This window comes from Pungitius pungitius, chromosome 6 (genome assembly GCF_949316345.1).
Source record: "Pungitius pungitius chromosome 6, fPunPun2.1, whole genome shotgun sequence".
In the NCBI taxonomy this organism is placed as follows: Eukaryota; Metazoa; Chordata; class Actinopteri; order Perciformes; family Gasterosteidae; genus Pungitius; species Pungitius pungitius.
The window spans coordinates 7474692-7493301 of NC_084905.1; the positions used below are offsets into that span (position 1 = coordinate 7474692).

At 43.2% G+C, this 18610-nt stretch overlaps 43 non-coding genes across 43 annotated transcripts; all 43 read left to right on the forward strand.

Moving 5' to 3' along the window:
• Nucleotides 1-335: 335 nt before the first annotated feature.
• Nucleotides 336-407, forward strand: trnaq-uug (transfer RNA glutamine (anticodon UUG)). Its single transcript has one exon. It is a non-coding gene; the product is annotated as a tRNA-Gln (tRNA).
• Nucleotides 408-607: 200 nt separating this feature from the next.
• On the forward strand, nucleotides 608-679 carry trnaq-uug (transfer RNA glutamine (anticodon UUG)). Its single transcript has one exon. It is a non-coding gene; the product is annotated as a tRNA-Gln (tRNA).
• Nucleotides 680-884: 205 nt separating this feature from the next.
• On the forward strand, nucleotides 885-956 carry trnaq-uug (transfer RNA glutamine (anticodon UUG)). The gene has a single exon. It is a non-coding gene; the product is annotated as a tRNA-Gln (tRNA).
• A 200-nt stretch (nucleotides 957-1156) lies between these two features.
• trnaq-uug (transfer RNA glutamine (anticodon UUG)) lies at nucleotides 1157-1228 on the forward strand. Its single transcript has one exon. It is a non-coding gene; the product is annotated as a tRNA-Gln (tRNA).
• Nucleotides 1229-1422: 194 nt separating this feature from the next.
• Nucleotides 1423-1494, forward strand: trnaq-uug (transfer RNA glutamine (anticodon UUG)). The gene has a single exon. It is a non-coding gene; the product is annotated as a tRNA-Gln (tRNA).
• Nucleotides 1495-1688: 194 nt separating this feature from the next.
• On the forward strand, nucleotides 1689-1760 carry trnaq-uug (transfer RNA glutamine (anticodon UUG)). Its single transcript has one exon. It is a non-coding gene; the product is annotated as a tRNA-Gln (tRNA).
• A 699-nt stretch (nucleotides 1761-2459) lies between these two features.
• On the forward strand, nucleotides 2460-2531 carry trnaq-uug (transfer RNA glutamine (anticodon UUG)). Its single transcript has one exon. It is a non-coding gene; the product is annotated as a tRNA-Gln (tRNA).
• Nucleotides 2532-2725: 194 nt separating this feature from the next.
• On the forward strand, nucleotides 2726-2797 carry trnaq-uug (transfer RNA glutamine (anticodon UUG)). The gene has a single exon. It is a non-coding gene; the product is annotated as a tRNA-Gln (tRNA).
• An 810-nt stretch (nucleotides 2798-3607) lies between these two features.
• On the forward strand, nucleotides 3608-3679 carry trnaq-uug (transfer RNA glutamine (anticodon UUG)). The gene has a single exon. It is a non-coding gene; the product is annotated as a tRNA-Gln (tRNA).
• Nucleotides 3680-3873: 194 nt separating this feature from the next.
• On the forward strand, nucleotides 3874-3945 carry trnaq-uug (transfer RNA glutamine (anticodon UUG)). Its single transcript has one exon. It is a non-coding gene; the product is annotated as a tRNA-Gln (tRNA).
• A 703-nt stretch (nucleotides 3946-4648) lies between these two features.
• On the forward strand, nucleotides 4649-4720 carry trnaq-uug (transfer RNA glutamine (anticodon UUG)). Its single transcript has one exon. It is a non-coding gene; the product is annotated as a tRNA-Gln (tRNA).
• A 200-nt stretch (nucleotides 4721-4920) lies between these two features.
• trnaq-uug (transfer RNA glutamine (anticodon UUG)) lies at nucleotides 4921-4992 on the forward strand. Its single transcript has one exon. It is a non-coding gene; the product is annotated as a tRNA-Gln (tRNA).
• A 194-nt stretch (nucleotides 4993-5186) lies between these two features.
• trnaq-uug (transfer RNA glutamine (anticodon UUG)) lies at nucleotides 5187-5258 on the forward strand. Its single transcript has one exon. It is a non-coding gene; the product is annotated as a tRNA-Gln (tRNA).
• Nucleotides 5259-5956: 698 nt separating this feature from the next.
• On the forward strand, nucleotides 5957-6028 carry trnaq-uug (transfer RNA glutamine (anticodon UUG)). The gene has a single exon. It is a non-coding gene; the product is annotated as a tRNA-Gln (tRNA).
• A 200-nt stretch (nucleotides 6029-6228) lies between these two features.
• On the forward strand, nucleotides 6229-6300 carry trnaq-uug (transfer RNA glutamine (anticodon UUG)). Its single transcript has one exon. It is a non-coding gene; the product is annotated as a tRNA-Gln (tRNA).
• A 205-nt stretch (nucleotides 6301-6505) lies between these two features.
• Nucleotides 6506-6577, forward strand: trnaq-uug (transfer RNA glutamine (anticodon UUG)). The gene has a single exon. It is a non-coding gene; the product is annotated as a tRNA-Gln (tRNA).
• A 200-nt stretch (nucleotides 6578-6777) lies between these two features.
• trnaq-uug (transfer RNA glutamine (anticodon UUG)) lies at nucleotides 6778-6849 on the forward strand. Its single transcript has one exon. It is a non-coding gene; the product is annotated as a tRNA-Gln (tRNA).
• Nucleotides 6850-7043: 194 nt separating this feature from the next.
• trnaq-uug (transfer RNA glutamine (anticodon UUG)) lies at nucleotides 7044-7115 on the forward strand. The gene has a single exon. It is a non-coding gene; the product is annotated as a tRNA-Gln (tRNA).
• A 194-nt stretch (nucleotides 7116-7309) lies between these two features.
• trnaq-uug (transfer RNA glutamine (anticodon UUG)) lies at nucleotides 7310-7381 on the forward strand. The gene has a single exon. It is a non-coding gene; the product is annotated as a tRNA-Gln (tRNA).
• A 194-nt stretch (nucleotides 7382-7575) lies between these two features.
• On the forward strand, nucleotides 7576-7647 carry trnaq-uug (transfer RNA glutamine (anticodon UUG)). Its single transcript has one exon. It is a non-coding gene; the product is annotated as a tRNA-Gln (tRNA).
• A 699-nt stretch (nucleotides 7648-8346) lies between these two features.
• trnaq-uug (transfer RNA glutamine (anticodon UUG)) lies at nucleotides 8347-8418 on the forward strand. Its single transcript has one exon. It is a non-coding gene; the product is annotated as a tRNA-Gln (tRNA).
• A 194-nt stretch (nucleotides 8419-8612) lies between these two features.
• trnaq-uug (transfer RNA glutamine (anticodon UUG)) lies at nucleotides 8613-8684 on the forward strand. Its single transcript has one exon. It is a non-coding gene; the product is annotated as a tRNA-Gln (tRNA).
• An 810-nt stretch (nucleotides 8685-9494) lies between these two features.
• Nucleotides 9495-9566, forward strand: trnaq-uug (transfer RNA glutamine (anticodon UUG)). The gene has a single exon. It is a non-coding gene; the product is annotated as a tRNA-Gln (tRNA).
• Nucleotides 9567-9760: 194 nt separating this feature from the next.
• trnaq-uug (transfer RNA glutamine (anticodon UUG)) lies at nucleotides 9761-9832 on the forward strand. The gene has a single exon. It is a non-coding gene; the product is annotated as a tRNA-Gln (tRNA).
• Nucleotides 9833-10530: 698 nt separating this feature from the next.
• On the forward strand, nucleotides 10531-10602 carry trnaq-uug (transfer RNA glutamine (anticodon UUG)). The gene has a single exon. It is a non-coding gene; the product is annotated as a tRNA-Gln (tRNA).
• Nucleotides 10603-10802: 200 nt separating this feature from the next.
• Nucleotides 10803-10874, forward strand: trnaq-uug (transfer RNA glutamine (anticodon UUG)). The gene has a single exon. It is a non-coding gene; the product is annotated as a tRNA-Gln (tRNA).
• Nucleotides 10875-11079: 205 nt separating this feature from the next.
• trnaq-uug (transfer RNA glutamine (anticodon UUG)) lies at nucleotides 11080-11151 on the forward strand. The gene has a single exon. It is a non-coding gene; the product is annotated as a tRNA-Gln (tRNA).
• Nucleotides 11152-11351: 200 nt separating this feature from the next.
• On the forward strand, nucleotides 11352-11423 carry trnaq-uug (transfer RNA glutamine (anticodon UUG)). The gene has a single exon. It is a non-coding gene; the product is annotated as a tRNA-Gln (tRNA).
• A 194-nt stretch (nucleotides 11424-11617) lies between these two features.
• Nucleotides 11618-11689, forward strand: trnaq-uug (transfer RNA glutamine (anticodon UUG)). Its single transcript has one exon. It is a non-coding gene; the product is annotated as a tRNA-Gln (tRNA).
• Nucleotides 11690-11883: 194 nt separating this feature from the next.
• Nucleotides 11884-11955, forward strand: trnaq-uug (transfer RNA glutamine (anticodon UUG)). The gene has a single exon. It is a non-coding gene; the product is annotated as a tRNA-Gln (tRNA).
• A 194-nt stretch (nucleotides 11956-12149) lies between these two features.
• trnaq-uug (transfer RNA glutamine (anticodon UUG)) lies at nucleotides 12150-12221 on the forward strand. The gene has a single exon. It is a non-coding gene; the product is annotated as a tRNA-Gln (tRNA).
• Nucleotides 12222-12920: 699 nt separating this feature from the next.
• On the forward strand, nucleotides 12921-12992 carry trnaq-uug (transfer RNA glutamine (anticodon UUG)). Its single transcript has one exon. It is a non-coding gene; the product is annotated as a tRNA-Gln (tRNA).
• A 194-nt stretch (nucleotides 12993-13186) lies between these two features.
• Nucleotides 13187-13258, forward strand: trnaq-uug (transfer RNA glutamine (anticodon UUG)). The gene has a single exon. It is a non-coding gene; the product is annotated as a tRNA-Gln (tRNA).
• Nucleotides 13259-13960: 702 nt separating this feature from the next.
• On the forward strand, nucleotides 13961-14032 carry trnaq-uug (transfer RNA glutamine (anticodon UUG)). The gene has a single exon. It is a non-coding gene; the product is annotated as a tRNA-Gln (tRNA).
• Nucleotides 14033-14232: 200 nt separating this feature from the next.
• On the forward strand, nucleotides 14233-14304 carry trnaq-uug (transfer RNA glutamine (anticodon UUG)). The gene has a single exon. It is a non-coding gene; the product is annotated as a tRNA-Gln (tRNA).
• A 194-nt stretch (nucleotides 14305-14498) lies between these two features.
• On the forward strand, nucleotides 14499-14570 carry trnaq-uug (transfer RNA glutamine (anticodon UUG)). The gene has a single exon. It is a non-coding gene; the product is annotated as a tRNA-Gln (tRNA).
• A 698-nt stretch (nucleotides 14571-15268) lies between these two features.
• On the forward strand, nucleotides 15269-15340 carry trnaq-uug (transfer RNA glutamine (anticodon UUG)). Its single transcript has one exon. It is a non-coding gene; the product is annotated as a tRNA-Gln (tRNA).
• A 194-nt stretch (nucleotides 15341-15534) lies between these two features.
• On the forward strand, nucleotides 15535-15606 carry trnaq-uug (transfer RNA glutamine (anticodon UUG)). Its single transcript has one exon. It is a non-coding gene; the product is annotated as a tRNA-Gln (tRNA).
• Nucleotides 15607-16308: 702 nt separating this feature from the next.
• trnaq-uug (transfer RNA glutamine (anticodon UUG)) lies at nucleotides 16309-16380 on the forward strand. Its single transcript has one exon. It is a non-coding gene; the product is annotated as a tRNA-Gln (tRNA).
• A 461-nt stretch (nucleotides 16381-16841) lies between these two features.
• trnaq-uug (transfer RNA glutamine (anticodon UUG)) lies at nucleotides 16842-16913 on the forward strand. Its single transcript has one exon. It is a non-coding gene; the product is annotated as a tRNA-Gln (tRNA).
• A 194-nt stretch (nucleotides 16914-17107) lies between these two features.
• Nucleotides 17108-17179, forward strand: trnaq-uug (transfer RNA glutamine (anticodon UUG)). The gene has a single exon. It is a non-coding gene; the product is annotated as a tRNA-Gln (tRNA).
• Nucleotides 17180-17379: 200 nt separating this feature from the next.
• Nucleotides 17380-17451, forward strand: trnaq-uug (transfer RNA glutamine (anticodon UUG)). Its single transcript has one exon. It is a non-coding gene; the product is annotated as a tRNA-Gln (tRNA).
• Nucleotides 17452-17918: 467 nt separating this feature from the next.
• On the forward strand, nucleotides 17919-17990 carry trnaq-uug (transfer RNA glutamine (anticodon UUG)). The gene has a single exon. It is a non-coding gene; the product is annotated as a tRNA-Gln (tRNA).
• The last annotated feature ends 620 nt before the right edge of the window (nucleotides 17991-18610 follow it).

An 18610-nucleotide genomic window follows, 5' to 3' on the forward strand; every position in this document is an offset into this window, starting at 1 on the left:
GAGCGGGGTGTGGAATTCTTCCAAAATTGATTTGAGTTATCCGTCTAAAAACCTTAATACTCCATGTTGCTAGTAGTTTTGGTAGAAAAAAAACCTAGCTCGTACATTAGCATACGTCGAAAGAGCTTTAGTCTTCGTTGGCGCAGTGCGTCAGTCTTATAACCTGAAGGGTTCGACTCTCACCTAATGTCGTGGTTTTCACCCTTTTTTCCTTCAAGTTTTCTATCCCGGGACACAAATACTACGTAGGGTTTGCTGCGTCACCAATGAAACAATCTGATAGGTATAAAGTTGGAAATCTCAGCCCTCTAGTACCCCAAGCAAGTTATGCTGTGGGTTCCATGGTGTAATGGTCAGCACTCTGGACTTTGAATCCAGGAATCCGAGTTCGAGTCTCGGTGGAACCTTATACATTTGTGGTGGTCCTATGTAGAGTGCTTGGATAGACTTCATGCCTGCAAGTCCAAATTGGTGCATGAAAAGCCAAAGACCTAGCATGGAGGGAATTCAGAAAACCGAGAGTTCGAGTCTCGGTGGAACCTTATACAGTTAGTCATTTGTGGTGGTCATATGTTGAGTCCTTGGATAAACTGATAAGTATGCTGTGGGTTCCATGGTGTAATGGTCAGCACTCTGGACTTTGAATCCAGGAATCCGAGTTTGAGTCTCGGTGGAACCTTATACAGTACATTTGTGGTGGTCCTATGTAGAGTGCTTGGATAGACTTCATGCCTGCAAGTCCAAATTGGTGCATGAAAAGCCAAAGACTTAGCATGGAGGGAATTCAGAAAACCGAGAGTTCGAGTCTCGGTGGAACCTTATACAGTTAGTCATTTGTGGTGGTCATATGTTGAGTCCTTGGATAGACTGATAAGTATGCTGTGGGTTCCATGGTGTAATGGTCAGCACTCTGGACTTTGAATCCAGGAATCCGAGTTCGAGTCTCGGTGGAACCTTATACATTTGTGGTGGTCCTATGTAGAGTGCTTGGATAGACTTCATGCCTGCAAGTCCAAATTGGTGCATGAAAAGCCAAAGACTTAGCATGGAGGGAATTCAGAAAACCGAGAGTTCGAGTCTCGGTGGAACCTTATACAGTTAGTCATTTGTGGTGGTCATATGTTAAGTCTTTGGATAGACTGATAAGTATGCTGTGGGTTCCATGGTGTAATGGTCAGCACTCTGGACTTTGAATCCAGGAATCCGAGTTCGAGTCTCGGTGGAACCTTATACATTAGTGGTGGTCCTATGTTGAGTCCTTGGATAGACTTCATGTCTGCAAGTCCAAATTGGTGCGTCCAAAGACCTGGCATGGAGGGAATTCAGAAAACAGAGAGTTCTAGTCTCGGTGGAACCTAATACAGTTAGTCATTTGTGGTGGTCATATGTTGAGTCCTTGGATAGACTGATGAGTATGCTGTGGGTTCCATGGTGTAATGGTCAGCACTCTGGACTTTGAATCCAGGAATCCGAGTTCGAGTCTCGGTGGAACCTTATACATTTGTGGTGGTCCTATGTTGAGTCCTCGGATAGACTTCTTGTCTGCAAGTCCAAATTGGTGCGTCCAAAGACCTGGCATGGAGGGAATTCAGAAAACCGAGAGTTCTAGTCTCGGTGGAACCTAATACAGTTAGTCATTTGTGGTGGTCATATGTTGAGTCCTTGGATAGACTGATGAGTATGCTGTGGGTTCCATGGTGTAATGGTCAGCACTCTGGACTTTGAATCCAGGAATCCGAGTTCGAGTCTCGGTGGAACCTTATACATTTGTGGTGGTCCTATGTTGAGTCCTTGGATAGACTTCTTGTCTGCAAGTCCAAATTGGTGCGTCCAAAGACTTGGCATGGAGGAAATTTAGAAAACCCTGTAACCCCCAAATGCTAAAGTGAGTGGAGAACACAGAATGTGTCCATTTCGCATTAAATACTACATTTATCATTTTGGCCGGCCAATCATAGCTAAAAGGCCAATACAAACCATATGAATATTAAAAGTATTCCCGGTACAAGAGAAATGGCAACAGAAATCAAACCATGCTGTCATAGATTGACACATGAAGACATTAAAGGTAGATATAATAGCTCCTGTAAAACCACTAGGTGGGTTAAATTGTCAAGTTAGAGGAGCGGGGTGTGGAATTCTTCCAAAATTGATTTGAGTTATCCGTCTAAAAACCTTAATACTCCATGTTGCTAGTAGTTTTTGGTAGAAAAAAAACCTAGCTCGTACATTAGCATACGTCGAAAGAGCTTTAGTCTTCGTTGGCGCAGTGCGTCAGTCTTATAACCTGAAGGATTCGACTCTCACCTAATGTCGTGGTTTTCACCCTTTTTTCCTTCAAGTTTTCTATCCCGGGACACAAATACTACGTAGGGTTTGCTGCGTCACCAATAAAACAATCTGATAGGTATAAAGTTGGAAATCTCAGCCCTCTAGTACCCCAAGCGAGTTATGCTGTCGGTTCCATGGTGTAATGGTCAGCACTCTGGACTTTGAATCCAGGAATCCGAGTTCGAGTCTCGGTGGAACCTTATACATTTGTGGTGGTCCTATGTTGAGTCCTTGGATGGACTTCTTCTCTGCAAGTCCAAATTGGTGCGTCCAAAGACTTGGCATGGAGGCAATTTAGAAAACCGAGAGTTCGAGTCTCGGTGGAACCTTATACAGTTAGTCATTTGTGGTGGTCATATGTTGAGTCCTTGGATAGACTGATAAGTATGCTGTGGGTTCCATGGTGTAATGGTCAGCACTCTGGACTTTGAATCCAGGAATCCGAGTTCGAGTCTCGGTGGAACCTTATGAATTTGTAGTGGTCCTATGTTGAGTCCTTGGATAGACTTCTTGTCTGCAAGTCCAAATTGGTGCGTCCAAAGACTTGGCATGGAGGGAATTTAGAAAATCCTGTAACCCCCAAATGTTAAAGTGAGTGGAGAACACAGAATGTGTCCATTTTGCATTAAATACTACATTTATCATTTTGGCCGGCCAATCATAGCTAAAAGGCCAATCCAAAACCATATGAATATTAAAAGTATTCACGGTACAAGAGAAATGGCCACAGAAATCAAACCATGCTGTCATAGATTGACACATGAAGACATTAAAGGTAGATATAATAGCTCCTGTAAAACCACTAGGTGGGTATTCCCGGTACAAGAGAAATGGCAACAGAAATCAAACCATGCTGTCATAGATTGACACATGAAGACATTAAAGGTAGATATAATAGCTCCTGTAAAACCACTAGGTGGGTTAAATTGTCAAGTTAGAGGAGCGGGGTGTGGAATTCTTCCAAAATTGATTTGAGTTATCCGTCTAAAAACCTTAATACTCCATGTTGCTAGTAGTTTTTGGTAGAAAAAAAACCTAGCTCGTACATTAGCATACGTCGAAAGAGCTTTAGTCTTCGTTGGCGCAGTGCGTCAGTCTTATAACCTGAAGGGTTCGACTCTCACCTAATGTCGTGGTTTTCACCCTTTTTTCCTTCAAGTTTTCTATCCCGGGACACAAATACTACGTAGGGTTTGCTGCGTCACCAATAAAACAATCTGATAGGTATAAAGTTGGAAATCTCAGCCCTCTAGTACCCCAAGCGAGTTATGCTGTGGGTTCCATGGTGTAATGGTCAGCACTCTGGACTTTGAATCCAGGAATCCGAGTTCGAGTCTCGGTGGAACCTTATACATTTGTGGTGGTCCTATGTTGAGTCCTTGGATGGACTTCTTCTCTGCAAGTCCAAATTGGTGCGTCCAAAGACTTGGCATGGAGGCAATTTAGAAAGCCGAGAGTTCGAGTCTCGGTGGAACCTTATACAGTTAGTCATTTGTGGTGGTCATATGTTGAGTCCTTGGATAGACTGATAAGTATGCTGTGGGTTCCATGGTGTAATGGTCAGCACTCTGGACTTTGAATCCAGGAATCCGAGTTCGAGTCTCGGTGGAACCTTATGAATTTGTAGTGGTCCTATGTTGAGTCCTTGGATAGACTTCTTGTCTGCAAGTCCAAATTGGTGCGTCCAAAGACTTGGCATGGAGGGAATTTAGAAAATCCTGTAACCCCCAAATGTTAAAGTGAGTGGAGAACACAGAATGTGTCCATTTTGCATTAAATACTACATTTATCATTTTGGCCGGCCAATCATAGCTAAAAGGCCAATCCAAAACCATATGAATATTAAAAGTATTCACGGTACAAGAGAAATGGCCACAGAAATCAAACCATGCTGTCATAGATTGACACATGAAGACATTAAAGGTAGATATAATAGCTCCTGTAAAACCACTAGGTGGGTTAAATTGTCAAGTTAGAGGAGCGGGGTGTGGAATTCTTCCAAAATTGATTTGACTTATCCGTCTAAAAACCTTAATACTCCATGTTGCTAGTAGTTTTTGGTAAAAAAAAACAAACCTAGCTCGTACATTAGCATACGTAGAAAGAGCTTTAGTCTTCGTTGGCGCAGTGCGTCAGTCTTATAACCTGAAGGGTTCGACTCTCACCTAATGTCGTGGTTTTCACCCTTTTTCCCTTCAAGTTTTCTATCCCGGGACACAAATACTACGTAGGGTTTGCTGCGTCACCAATGAAACAATCTGATAGGTAAAAAGTTGGAAATCTCAGCCCTCTAGTACCCCAAGCAAGTTATGCTGTGGGTTCCATGGTGTAATGGTCAGCACTCTGGACTTTGAATCCAGGAATCCGAGTTCGAGTCTCGGTGGAACCTTATACATTTGTGGTGGTCCTATGTAGAGTGCTTGGATAGACTTCATGCCTGCAAGTCCAAATTGGTGCATGAAAAGCCAAAGACTTAGCATGGAGGGAATTCAGAAAACCGAGAGTTCGAGTCTCGGTGGAACCTTATACAGTTAGTCATTTGTGGTGGTCATATGTTAAGTCCTTGGATAGACTGATAAGTATGCTGTGGGTTCCATGGTGTAATGGTCAGCACTCTGGACTTTGAATCCAGGAATCCGAGTTCGAGTCTCGGTGGAACCTTATACATTTGTGGTGGTCCTATGTTGAGTCCTTGGATAGACTTCTTGTCTGCAAGTCCAAATTGGTGCGTCCAAAGACCTGGCATGGAGGGAATTCAGAAAACCGAGAGTTCTAGTCTCGGTGGAACCTAATACAGTTAGTCATTTGTGGTGGTCATATGTTGAGTCCTTGGATAGACTGATGAGTATGCTGTGGGTTCCATGGTGTAATGGTCAGCACTCTGGACTTTGAATCCAGGAATCCGAGTTCGAGTCTCGGTGGAACCTTATACATTTGTGGTGGTCCTATGTTGAGTCCTTGGATAGACTTCTTGTCTGCAAGTCCAAATTGGTGCGTCCAAAGACTTGGCATGGAGGAAATTTAGAAAACCCTGTAACCCCCAAATGCTAAAGTGAGTGGAGAACACAGAATGTGTCCATTTCGCATTAAATACTACATTTATCATTTTGGCCGGCCAATCATAGCTAAAAGGCCAATGCAAACCATATGAATATTAAAAGTATTCACGGTACAAGAGAAATGGCAACAGAAATCAAACCATGCTGTCATAGATTGACACATGAAGACATTAAAGGTAGATATAATAGCTCCTGTAAAACCACTAGGTGGGTTAAATTGTCAAGTTAGAGGAGCGGGGTGTGGAATTCTTCCAAAATTGATTTGAGTTATCCGTCTAAAAACCTTAATACTCCATGTTGCTAGTAGTTTTGGTAGAAAAAAAACCTAGCTCGTACATTAGCATACGTCGAAAGAGCTTTAGTCTTCGTTGGCGCAGTGCGTCAGTCTTATAACCTGAAGGGTTCGACTCTCACCTAATGTCGTGGTTTTCACCCTTTTTTCCTTCAAGTTTTCTATCCCGGGACACAAATACTACGTAGGGTTTGCTGCGTCACCAATGAAACAATCTGATAGGTATAAAGTTGGAAATCTCAGCCCTCTAGTACCCCAAGCAAGTTATGCTGTGGGTTCCATGGTGTAATGGTCAGCACTCTGGACTTTGAATCCAGGAATCCGAGTTCGAGTCTCGGTGGAACCTTATACATTTGTGGTGGTCCTATGTAGAGTGCTTGGATAGACTTCATGCCTGCAAGTCCAAATTGGTGCATGAAAAGCCAAAGACCTAGCATGGAGGGAATTCAGAAAACCGAGAGTTCGAGTCTCGGTGGAACCTTATACAGTTAGTCATTTGTGGTGGTCATATGTTGAGTCCTTGGATAAACTGATAAGTATGCTGTGGGTTCCATGGTGTAATGGTCAGCACTCTGGACTTTGAATCCAGGAATCCGAGTTTGAGTCTCGGTGGAACCTTATACAGTACATTTGTGGTGGTCCTATGTAGAGTGCTTGGATAGACTTCATGCCTGCAAGTCCAAATTGGTGCATGAAAAGCCAAAGACTTAGCATGGAGGGAATTCAGAAAACCGAGAGTTCGAGTCTCGGTGGAACCTTATACAGTTAGTCATTTGTGGTGGTCATATGTTGAGTCCTTGGATAGACTGATAAGTATGCTGTGGGTTCCATGGTGTAATGGTCAGCACTCTGGACTTTGAATCCAGGAATCCGAGTTCGAGTCTCGGTGGAACCTTATACATTTGTGGTGGTCCTATGTAGAGTGCTTGGATAGACTTCATGCCTGCAAGTCCAAATTGGTGCATGAAAAGCCAAAGACTTAGCATGGAGGGAATTCAGAAAACCGAGAGTTCGAGTCTCGGTGGAACCTTATACAGTTAGTCATTTGTGGTGGTCATATGTTAAGTCCTTGGATAGACTGATAAGTATGCTGTGGGTTCCATGGTGTAATGGTCAGCACTCTGGACTTTGAATCCAGGAATCCGAGTTCGAGTCTCGGTGGAACCTTATACATTAGTGGTGGTCCTATGTTGAGTCCTTGGATAGACTTCATGTCTGCAAGTCCAAATTGGTGCGTCCAAAGACCTGGCATGGAGGGAATTCAGAAAACAGAGAGTTCTAGTCTCGGTGGAACCTAATACAGTTAGTCATTTGTGGTGGTCATATGTTGAGTCCTTGGATAGACTGATGAGTATGCTGTGGGTTCCATGGTGTAATGGTCAGCACTCTGGACTTTGAATCCAGGAATCCGAGTTCGAGTCTCGGTGGAACCTTATACATTTGTGGTGGTCCTATGTTGAGTCCTCGGATAGACTTCTTGTCTGCAAGTCCAAATTGGTGCGTCCAAAGACCTGGCATGGAGGGAATTCAGAAAACCGAGAGTTCTAGTCTCGGTGGAACCTAATACAGTTAGTCATTTGTGGTGGTCATATGTTGAGTCCTTGGATAGACTGATGAGTATGCTGTGGGTTCCATGGTGTAATGGTCAGCACTCTGGACTTTGAATCCAGGAATCCGAGTTCGAGTCTCGGTGGAACCTTATACATTTGTGGTGGTCCTATGTTGAGTCCTTGGATAGACTTCTTGTCTGCAAGTCCAAATTGGTGCGTCCAAAGACTTGGCATGGAGGGAATTTAGAAAACCGAGAGTTCTAGTCTCGGTGGAACCTTATACAGTTAGTCATTTGTGGTGGTCATATGTTGAGTCCTTGGATAGACTGATGAGTATGCTGTGGGTTCCATGGTATAATGGTCAGCACTCTGGACTTTGAATCCAGGAATCCGAGTTCGAGTCTCGGTGGAACCTTATACATTTGTGGTGGTCCTATGTTGAGTCCTTGGATAGACTTCTTGTCTGCAAGTCCAAATTGGTGCGTCCAAAGACTTGGCATGGAGGAAATTTAGAAAACCCTGTAACCCCCAAATGCTAAAGTGAGTGGAGAACACAGAATGTGTCCATTTCGCATTAAATACTACATTTATCATTTTGGCCGGCCAATCATAGCTAAAAGGCCAATACAAACCATATGAATATTAAAAGTATTCCCGGTACAAGAGAAATGGCAACAGAAATCAAACCATGCTGTCATAGATTGACACATGAAGACATTAAAGGTAGATATAATAGCTCCTGTAAAACCACTAGGTGGGTTAAATTGTCAAGTTAGAGGAGCGGGGTGTGGAATTCTTCCAAAATTGATTTGAGTTATCCGTCTAAAAACCTTAATACTCCATGTTGCTAGTAGTTTTTGGTAGAAAAAAAACCTAGCTCGTACATTAGCATACGTCGAAAGAGCTTTAGTCTTCGTTGGCGCAGTGCGTCAGTCTTATAACCTGAAGGATTCGACTCTCACCTAATGTCGTGGTTTTCACCCTTTTTTCCTTCAAGTTTTCTATCCCGGGACACAAATACTACGTAGGGTTTGCTGCGTCACCAATAAAACAATCTGATAGGTATAAAGTTGGAAATCTCAGCCCTCTAGTACCCCAAGCGAGTTATGCTGTCGGTTCCATGGTGTAATGGTCAGCACTCTGGACTTTGAATCCAGGAATCCGAGTTCGAGTCTCGGTGGAACCTTATACATTTGTGGTGGTCCTATGTTGAGTCCTTGGATGGACTTCTTCTCTGCAAGTCCAAATTGGTGCGTCCAAAGACTTGGCATGGAGGCAATTTAGAAAACCGAGAGTTCGAGTCTCGGTGGAACCTTATACAGTTAGTCATTTGTGGTGGTCATATGTTGAGTCCTTGGATAGACTGATAAGTATGCTGTGGGTTCCATGGTGTAATGGTCAGCACTCTGGACTTTGAATCCAGGAATCCGAGTTCGAGTCTCGGTGGAACCTTATGAATTTGTAGTGGTCCTATGTTGAGTCCTTGGATAGACTTCTTGTCTGCAAGTCCAAATTGGTGCGTCCAAAGACTTGGCATGGAGGGAATTTAGAAAATCCTGTAACCCCCAAATGTTAAAGTGAGTGGAGAACACAGAATGTGTCCATTTTGCATTAAATACTACATTTATCATTTTGGCCGGCCAATCATAGCTAAAAGGCCAATCCAAAACCATATGAATATTAAAAGTATTCACGGTACAAGAGAAATGGCCACAGAAATCAAACCATGCTGTCATAGATTGACACATGAAGACATTAAAGGTAGATATAATAGCTCCTGTAAAACCACTAGGTGGGTATTCCCGGTACAAGAGAAATGGCAACAGAAATCAAACCATGCTGTCATAGATTGACACATGAAGACATTAAAGGTAGATATAATAGCTCCTGTAAAACCACTAGGTGGGTTAAATTGTCAAGTTAGAGGAGCGGGGTGTGGAATTCTTCCAAAATTGATTTGAGTTATCCGTCTAAAAACCTTAATACTCCATGTTGCTAGTAGTTTTTGGTAGAAAAAAAACCTAGCTCGTACATTAGCATACGTCGAAAGAGCTTTAGTCTTCGTTGGCGCAGTGCGTCAGTCTTATAACCTGAAGGGTTCGACTCTCACCTAATGTCGTGGTTTTCACCCTTTTTTCCTTCAAGTTTTCTATCCCGGGACACAAATACTACGTAGGGTTTGCTGCGTCACCAATAAAACAATCTGATAGGTATAAAGTTGGAAATCTCAGCCCTCTAGTACCCCAAGCGAGTTATGCTGTGGGTTCCATGGTGTAATGGTCAGCACTCTGGACTTTGAATCCAGGAATCCGAGTTCGAGTCTCGGTGGAACCTTATACATTTGTGGTGGTCCTATGTTGAGTCCTTGGATGGACTTCTTCTCTGCAAGTCCAAATTGGTGCGTCCAAAGACTTGGCATGGAGGCAATTTAGAAAACCGAGAGTTCGAGTCTCGGTGGAACCTTATACAGTTAGTCATTTGTGGTGGTCATATGTTGAGTCCTTGGATAGACTGATGAGTATGCTGTGGGTTCCATGGTGTAATGGTCAGCACTCTGGACTTTGAATCCAGGAATCCGAGTTCGAGTCTCGGTGGAACCTTATACATTTGTGGTGGTCCTATGTTGAGTCCTTGGATAGACTTCTTGTCTGCAAGTCCAAATTGGTGCGTCCAAAGACTTGGCATGGAGGAAATTTAGAAAACCCTGTAACCCCCAAATGCTAAAGTGAGTGGAGAACACAGAATGTGTCCATTTCGCATTAAATACTACATTTATCATTTTGGCCGGCCAATCATAGCTAAAAGGCCAATGCAAACCATATGAATATTAAAAGTATTCACGGTACAAGAGAAATGGCAACAGAAATCAAACCATGCTGTCATAGATTGACACATGAAGACATTAAAGGTAGATATAATAGCTCCTGTAAAACCACTAGGTGGGTTAAATTGTCAAGTTAGAGGAGCGGGGTGTGGAATTCTTCCAAAATTGATTTGAGTTATCCGTCTAAAAACCTTAATACTCCATGTTGCTAGTAGTTTTGGTAGAAAAAAAACCTAGCTCGTACATTAGCATACGTCGAAAGAGCTTTAGTCTTCGTTGGCGCAGTGCGTCAGTCTTATAACCTGAAGGGTTCGACTCTCACCTAATGTCGTGGTTTTCACCCTTTTTTCCTTCAAGTTTTCTATCCCGGGACACAAATACTACGTAGGGTTTGCTGCGTCACCAATGAAACAATCTGATAGGTATAAAGTTGGAAATCTCAGCCCTCTAGTACCCCAAGCAAGTTATGCTGTGGGTTCCATGGTGTAATGGTCAGCACTCTGGACTTTGAATCCAGGAATCCGAGTTCGAGTCTCGGTGGAACCTTATACATTTGTGGTGGTCCTATGTAGAGTGCTTGGATAGACTTCATGCCTGCAAGTCCAAATTGGTGCATGAAAAGCCAAAGACCTAGCATGGAGGGAATTCAGAAAACCGAGAGTTCGAGTCTCGGTGGAACCTTATACAGTTAGTCATTTGTGGTGGTCATATGTTGAGTCCTTGGATAAACTGATAAGTATGCTGTGGGTTCCATGGTGTAATGGTCAGCACTCTGGACTTTGAATCCAGGAATCCGAGTTTGAGTCTCGGTGGAACCTTATACAGTACATTTGTGGTGGTCCTATGTAGAGTGCTTGGATAGACTTCATGCCTGCAAGTCCAAATTGGTGCATGAAAAGCCAAAGACTTAGCATGGAGGGAATTCAGAAAACCGAGAGTTCGAGTCTCGGTGGAACCTTATACAGTTAGTCATTTGTGGTGGTCATATGTTGAGTCCTTGGATAGACTGATAAGTATGCTGTGGGTTCCATGGTGTAATGGTCAGCACTCTGGACTTTGAATCCAGGAATCCGAGTTCGAGTCTCGGTGGAACCTTATACATTTGTGGTGGTCCTATGTAGAGTGCTTGGATAGACTTCATGCCTGCAAGTCCAAATTGGTGCATGAAAAGCCAAAGACTTAGCATGGAGGGAATTCAGAAAACCGAGAGTTCGAGTCTCGGTGGAACCTTATACAGTTAGTCATTTGTGGTGGTCATATGTTAAGTCCTTGGATAGACTGATAAGTATGCTGTGGGTTCCATGGTGTAATGGTCAGCACTCTGGACTTTGAATCCAGGAATCCGAGTTCGAGTCTCGGTGGAACCTTATACATTAGTGGTGGTCCTATGTTGAGTCCTTGGATAGACTTCATGTCTGCAAGTCCAAATTGGTGCGTCCAAAGACCTGGCATGGAGGGAATTCAGAAAACAGAGAGTTCTAGTCTCGGTGGAACCTAATACAGTTAGTCATTTGTGGTGGTCATATGTTGAGTCCTTGGATAGACTGATGAGTATGCTGTGGGTTCCATGGTGTAATGGTCAGCACTCTGGACTTTGAATCCAGGAATCCGAGTTCGAGTCTCGGTGGAACCTTATACATTTGTGGTGGTCCTATGTTGAGTCCTCGGATAGACTTCTTGTCTGCAAGTCCAAATTGGTGCGTCCAAAGACCTGGCATGGAGGGAATTCAGAAAACCGAGAGTTCTAGTCTCGGTGGAACCTAATACAGTTAGTCATTTGTGGTGGTCATATGTTGAGTCCTTGGATAGACTGATGAGTATGCTGTGGGTTCCATGGTGTAATGGTCAGCACTCTGGACTTTGAATCCAGGAATCCGAGTTCGAGTCTCGGTGGAACCTTATACATTTGTGGTGGTCCTATGTTGAGTCCTTGGATAGACTTCTTGTCTGCAAGTCCAAATTGGTGCGTCCAAAGACTTGGCATGGAGGGAATTTAGAAAACCGAGAGTTCTAGTCTCGGTGGAACCTTATACAGTTAGTCATTTGTGGTGGTCATATGTTGAGTCCTTGGATAGACTGATGAGTATGCTGTGGGTTCCATGGTATAATGGTCAGCACTCTGGACTTTGAATCCAGGAATCCGAGTTCGAGTCTCGGTGGAACCTTATACATTTGTGGTGGTCCTATGTTGAGTCCTTGGATAGACTTCTTGTCTGCAAGTCCAAATTGGTGCGTCCAAAGACTTGGCATGGAGGAAATTTAGAAAACCCTGTAACCCCCAAATGCTAAAGTGAGTGGAGAACACAGAATGTGTCCATTTCGCATTAAATACTACATTTATCATTTTGGCCGGCCAATCATAGCTAAAAGGCCAATACAAACCATATGAATATTAAAAGTATTCCCGGTACAAGAGAAATGGCAACAGAAATCAAACCATGCTGTCATAGATTGACACATGAAGACATTAAAGGTAGATATAATAGCTCCTGTAAAACCACTAGGTGGGTTAAATTGTCAAGTTAGAGGAGCGGGGTGTGGAATTCTTCCAAAATTGATTTGAGTTATCCGTCTAAAAACCTTAATACTCCATGTTGCTAGTAGTTTTTGGTAGAAAAAAAACCTAGCTCGTACATTAGCATACGTCGAAAGAGCTTTAGTCTTCGTTGGCGCAGTGCGTCAGTCTTATAACCTGAAGGATTCGACTCTCACCTAATGTCGTGGTTTTCACCCTTTTTTCCTTCAAGTTTTCTATCCCGGGACACAAATACTACGTAGGGTTTGCTGCGTCACCAATAAAACAATCTGATAGGTATAAAGTTGGAAATCTCAGCCCTCTAGTACCCCAAGCGAGTTATGCTGTCGGTTCCATGGTGTAATGGTCAGCACTCTGGACTTTGAATCCAGGAATCCGAGTTCGAGTCTCGGTGGAACCTTATACATTTGTGGTGGTCCTATGTTGAGTCCTTGGATGGACTTCTTCTCTGCAAGTCCAAATTGGTGCGTCCAAAGACTTGGCATGGAGGCAATTTAGAAAACCGAGAGTTCGAGTCTCGGTGGAACCTTATACAGTTAGTCATTTGTGGTGGTCATATGTTGAGTCCTTGGATAGACTGATAAGTATGCTGTGGGTTCCATGGTGTAATGGTCAGCACTCTGGACTTTGAATCCAGGAATCCGAGTTCGAGTCTCGGTGGAACCTTATGAATTTGTAGTGGTCCTATGTTGAGTCCTTGGATAGACTTCTTGTCTGCAAGTCCAAATTGGTGCGTCCAAAGACTTGGCATGGAGGGAATTTAGAAAATCCTGTAACCCCCAAATGTTAAAGTGAGTGGAGAACACAGAATGTGTCCATTTTGCATTAAATACTACATTTATCATTTTGGCCGGCCAATCATAGCTAAAAGGCCAATCCAAAACCATATGAATATTAAAAGTATTCACGGTACAAGAGAAATGGCCACAGAAATCAAACCATGCTGTCATAGATTGACACATGAAGACATTAAAGGTAGATATAATAGCTCCTGTAAAACCACTAGGTGGGTTAAATTGTCAAGTTAGAGGAGCGGGGTGTGGAATTCTTCCAAAATTGATTTGACTTATCCGTCTAAAAACCTTAATACTCCATGTTGCTAGTAGTTTTTGGTAAAAAAAACAAACCTAGCTCGTACATTAGCATACGTAGAAAGAGCTTTAGTCTTCGTTGGCGCAGTGCGTCAGTCTTATAACCTGAAGGGTTCGACTCTCACCTAATGTCGTGGTTTTCACCCTTTTTCCCTTCAAGTTTTCTATCCCGGGACACAAATACTACGTAGGGTTTGCTGCGTCACCAATGAAACAATCTGATAGGTATAAAGTTGGAAATCTCAGCCCTCTAGTACCCCAAGCAAGTTATGCTGTGGGTTCCATGGTGTAATGGTCAGCACTCTGGACTTTGAATCCAGGAATCCGAGTTCGAGTCTCGGTGGAACCTTATACATTTGTGGTGGTCCTATGTAGAGTGCTTGGATAGACTTCATGCCTGCAAGTCCAAATTGGTGCATGAAAAGCCAAAGACTTAGCATGGAGGGAATTCAGAAAACCGAGAGTTCGAGTCTCGGTGGAACCTTATACAGTTAGTCATTTGTGGTGGTCATATGTTAAGTCCTTGGATAGACTGATAAGTATGCTGTGGGTTCCATGGTGTAATGGTCAGCACTCTGGACTTTGAATCCAGGAATCCGAGTTCGAGTCTCGGTGGAACCTTATACATTTGTGGTGGTCCTATGTTGAGTCCTTGGATAGACTTCTTGTCTGCAAGTCCAAATTGGTGCGTCCAAAGACCTGGCATGGAGGGAATTCAGAAAACCGAGAGTTCTAGTCTCGGTGGAACCTAATACAGTTAGTCATTTGTGGTGGTCATATGTTGAGTCCTTGGATAGACTGATGAGTATGCTGTGGGTTCCATGGTGTAATGGTCAGCACTCTGGACTTTGAATCCAGGAATCCGAGTTCGAGTCTCGGTGGAACCTTATACATTTGTGGTGGTCCTATGTTGAGTCCTTGGATAGACTTCTTGTCTGCAAGTCCAAATTGGTGCGTCCAAAGACTTGGCATGGAGGAAATTTAGAAAACCCTGTAACCCCCAAATGCTAAAGTGAGTGGAGAACACAGAATGTGTCCATTTCGCATTAAATACTACATTTATCATTTTGGCCGGCCAATCATAGCTAAAAGGCCAATGCAAACCATATGAATATTAAAAGTATTCACGGTACAAGAGAAATGGCAACAGAAATCAAACCATGCTGTCATAGATTGACACATGAAGACATTAAAGGTAGATATAATAGCTCCTGTAAAACCACTAGGTGGGTTAAATTGTCAAGTTAGAGGAGCGGGGTGTGGAATTCTTCCAAAATTGATTTGAGTTATCCGTCTAAAAACCTTAATACTCCATGTTGCTAGTAGTTTTGGTAGAAAAAAAACCTAGCTCGTACATTAGCATACGTCGAAAGAGCTTTAGTCTTCGTTGGCGCAGTGCGTCAGTCTTATAACCTGAAGGATTCGACTCTCACCTAATGTCGTGGTTTTCACCCTTTTTTCCTTCAAGTTTTCTATCCCGGGACACAAATACTACGTAGGGTTTGCTGCGTCACCAATAAAACAATCTGATAGGTATAAAGTTGGAAATCTCAGCCCTCTAGTACCCCAAGCGAGTTATGCTGTCGGTTCCATGGTGTAATGGTCAGCACTCTGGACTTTGAATCCAGGAATCCGAGTTCGAGTCTCGGTGGAACCTTATACATTTGTGGTGGTCCTATGTTGAGTCCTTGGATGGACTTCTTCTCTGCAAGTCCAAATTGGTGCGTCCAAAGACTTGGCATGGAGGCAATTTAGAAAACCGAGAGTTCGAGTCTCGGTGGAACCTTATACAGTTAGTCATTTGTGGTGGTCATATGTTGAGTCCTTGGATAGACTGATAAGTATGCTGTGGGTTCCATGGTGTAATGGTCAGCACTCTGGACTTTGAATCCAGGAATCCGAGTTCGAGTCTCGGTGGAACCTTATGAATTTGTAGTGGTCCTATGTTGAGTCCTTGGATAGACTTCTTGTCTGCAAGTCCAAATTGGTGCGTCCAAAGACTTGGCATGGAGGGAATTTAGAAAATCCTGTAACCCCCAAATGTTAAAGTGAGTGGAGAACACAGAATGTGTCCATTTCGCATTAAATACTACATTTATCATTTTGGCCGGCCAATCATAGCTAAAAGGCCAATCCAAAACCATATGAATATTAAAAGTATTCACGGTACAAGAGAAATGGCCACAGAAATCAAACCATGCTGTCATAGATTGACACATGAAGACATTAAAGGTAGATATAATAGCTCCTGTAAAACCACTAGGTGGGTTAAATTGTCAAGTTAGAGGAGCGGGGTGTGGAATTCTTCCAAAATTGATTTGACTTATCCGTCTAAAAACCTTAATACTCCATGTTGCTAGTAGTTTTTGGTAAAAAAAACAAACCTAGCTCGTACATTAGCATACGTAGAAAGAGCTTTAGTCTTCGTTGGCGCAGTGCGTCAGTCTTATAACCTGAAGGGTTCGACTCTCACCTAATGTCGTGGTTTTCACCCTTTTTCCCTTCAAGTTTTCTATCCCGGGACACAAATACTACGTAGGGTTTGCTGCGTCACCAATGAAACAATCTGATAGGTATAAAGTTGGAAATCTCAGCCCTCTAGTACCCCAAGCAAGTTATGCTGTGGGTTCCATGGTGTAATGGTCAGCACTCTGGACTTTGAATCCAGGAATCCGAGTTCGAGTCTCGGTGGAACCTTATACATTTGTGGTGGTCCTATGTTGAGTCCTTGGATAGACTTCTTGTCTGCAAGTCCAAATTGGTGCGTCCAAAGACCTGGCATGGAGGGAATTCAGAAAACCGAGAGTTCTAGTCTCGGTGGAACCTAATACAGTTAGTCATTTGTGGTGGTCATATGTTGAGTCCTTGGATAGACTGATGAGTATATTGTGGGTTCCATGGTGTAATGGTCTGGACTTTGAATCCAGGAATCCGAGTTCGAGTCTCGGTGGAACCTTATACAGTTAGTCATTTTTGGTGGTCCTATGTTGAGTCCTTGGATAGACTTCTTGTCTGCAAGTCCAAATTGGTGCGTCCAAAGACTTGGCATGGAGGGAATTCAGCAAACCGAGAGTTCTAGTCTCGGTGGAACCTTATACAGTTAGTCATTTGTGGTGGTCATATGTTGAGTCCTTGGATAGACTGATGAGTATGCTGTGGGTTCCATGGTGTAATGGTCAGCACTCTGGACTTTGAATCCAGGAATCCGAGTTCGAGTCTCGATGGAACCTTATACATTTGTGGTGGTCCTATGTTGAGTCCTTGGATGGACTTCTTCTCTGCAAGTCCAAATTGGTGCGTCCAAAGACTTGGCATGGAGGCAATTTAGAAAACCGAGAGTTCGAGTCTCGGTGGAACCTTATACAGTTAGTCATTTGTGGTGGTCATATGTTGAGTCCTTGGATAGACTGATAAGTATGCTGTGGGTTCCATGGTGTAATGGTCAGCACTCTGGACTTTGAATCCAGGAATCCGAGTTCGAGTCTCGGTGGAACCTTATACATTTGTGGTGGTCCTATGTAGAGTGCTTGGATAGACTTCATGCCTGCAAGTCCAAATTGGTGCATGAAAAGCCAAAGACTTAGCATGGAGGGAATTCAGAAAACCGAGAGTTCGAGTCTCGGTGGAACCTTATACAGTTAGTCATTTGTGGTGGTCATATGTTGAGTCCTTGGATAAACTGATAAGTATGCTGTGGGTTCCATGGTGTAATGGTCAGCACTCTGGACTTTGAATCCAGGAATCCGAGTTCGAGTCTCGGTGGAACCTTATACATTTGTGGTGGTCCTATGTAGAGTGCTTGGATAGACTTCATGCCTGCAAGTCCAAATTGGTGCATGAAAAGCCAAAGACTTAGCATGGAGGGAATTCAGAAAACCGAGAGTTCGAGTCTCGGTGGAACCTAATACAGTTAGTCATTTGTGGTGGTCATATGTTGAGTCCTTGGATAGACTGATGAGTATATTGTGGGTTCCATGGTGTAATGGTCTGGACTTTGAATCCAGGAATCCGAGTTCGAGTCTCGGTGGAACCTTATACAGTTAGTCATTTTTGGTGGTCCTATGTTGAGTCCTTGGATAGACTTCTTGTCTGCAAGTCCAAATTGGTGCGTCCAAAGACTTGGCATGGAGGGAATTCAGCAAACCGAGAGTTCTAGTCTCGGTGGAACCTTATACAGTTAGTCATTTGTGGTGGTCATATGTTGAGTCCTTGGATAGACTGATGAGTATGCTGTGGGTTCCATGGTGTAATGGTCAGCACTCTGGACTTTGAATCCAGGAATCCGAGTTCGAGTCTCGGTGGAACCTTATACATTTGTGGTGGTCCTATGTTGAGTCCTTGGATAGACTTCTTGTCTGCAAGTCCAAATTGGTGCGTCCAAAGACTTGGCATGGAGGAAATTTAGAAAACCCTGTAACCCCCAAATGCTAAAGTGAGTGGAGAACACAGAATGTGTCCATTTCGCATTAAATACTACATTTATCATTTTGGCCGGCCAATCATAGCTAAAAGGCCAATACAAACCATATGAATATTAAAAGTATTCACGGTACAAGAGAAATGGCAACAGAAATCAAACCATGCTGTCATAGATTGACACATGAAGACATTAAAGGTAGATATAATAGCTCCTGTAAAACCACTAGGTGGGTTAAATTGTCAAGTTAGAGGAGCGGGGTGTGGAATTCTTCCAAAATTGATTTGAGTTATCCGTCTAAAAACCTTAATACTCCATGTTGCTAGTAGTTTTTGGTAGAAAAAAAACCTAGCTCGTACATTAGCATACGTCGAAAGAGCTTTAGTCTTCGTTGGCGCAGTGCGTCAGTCTTATAACCTGAAGGATTCGACTCTCACCTAATGTCGTGGTTTTCACCCTTTTTTCCTTCAAGTTTTCTATCCCGGGACACAAATACTACGTAGGGTTTGC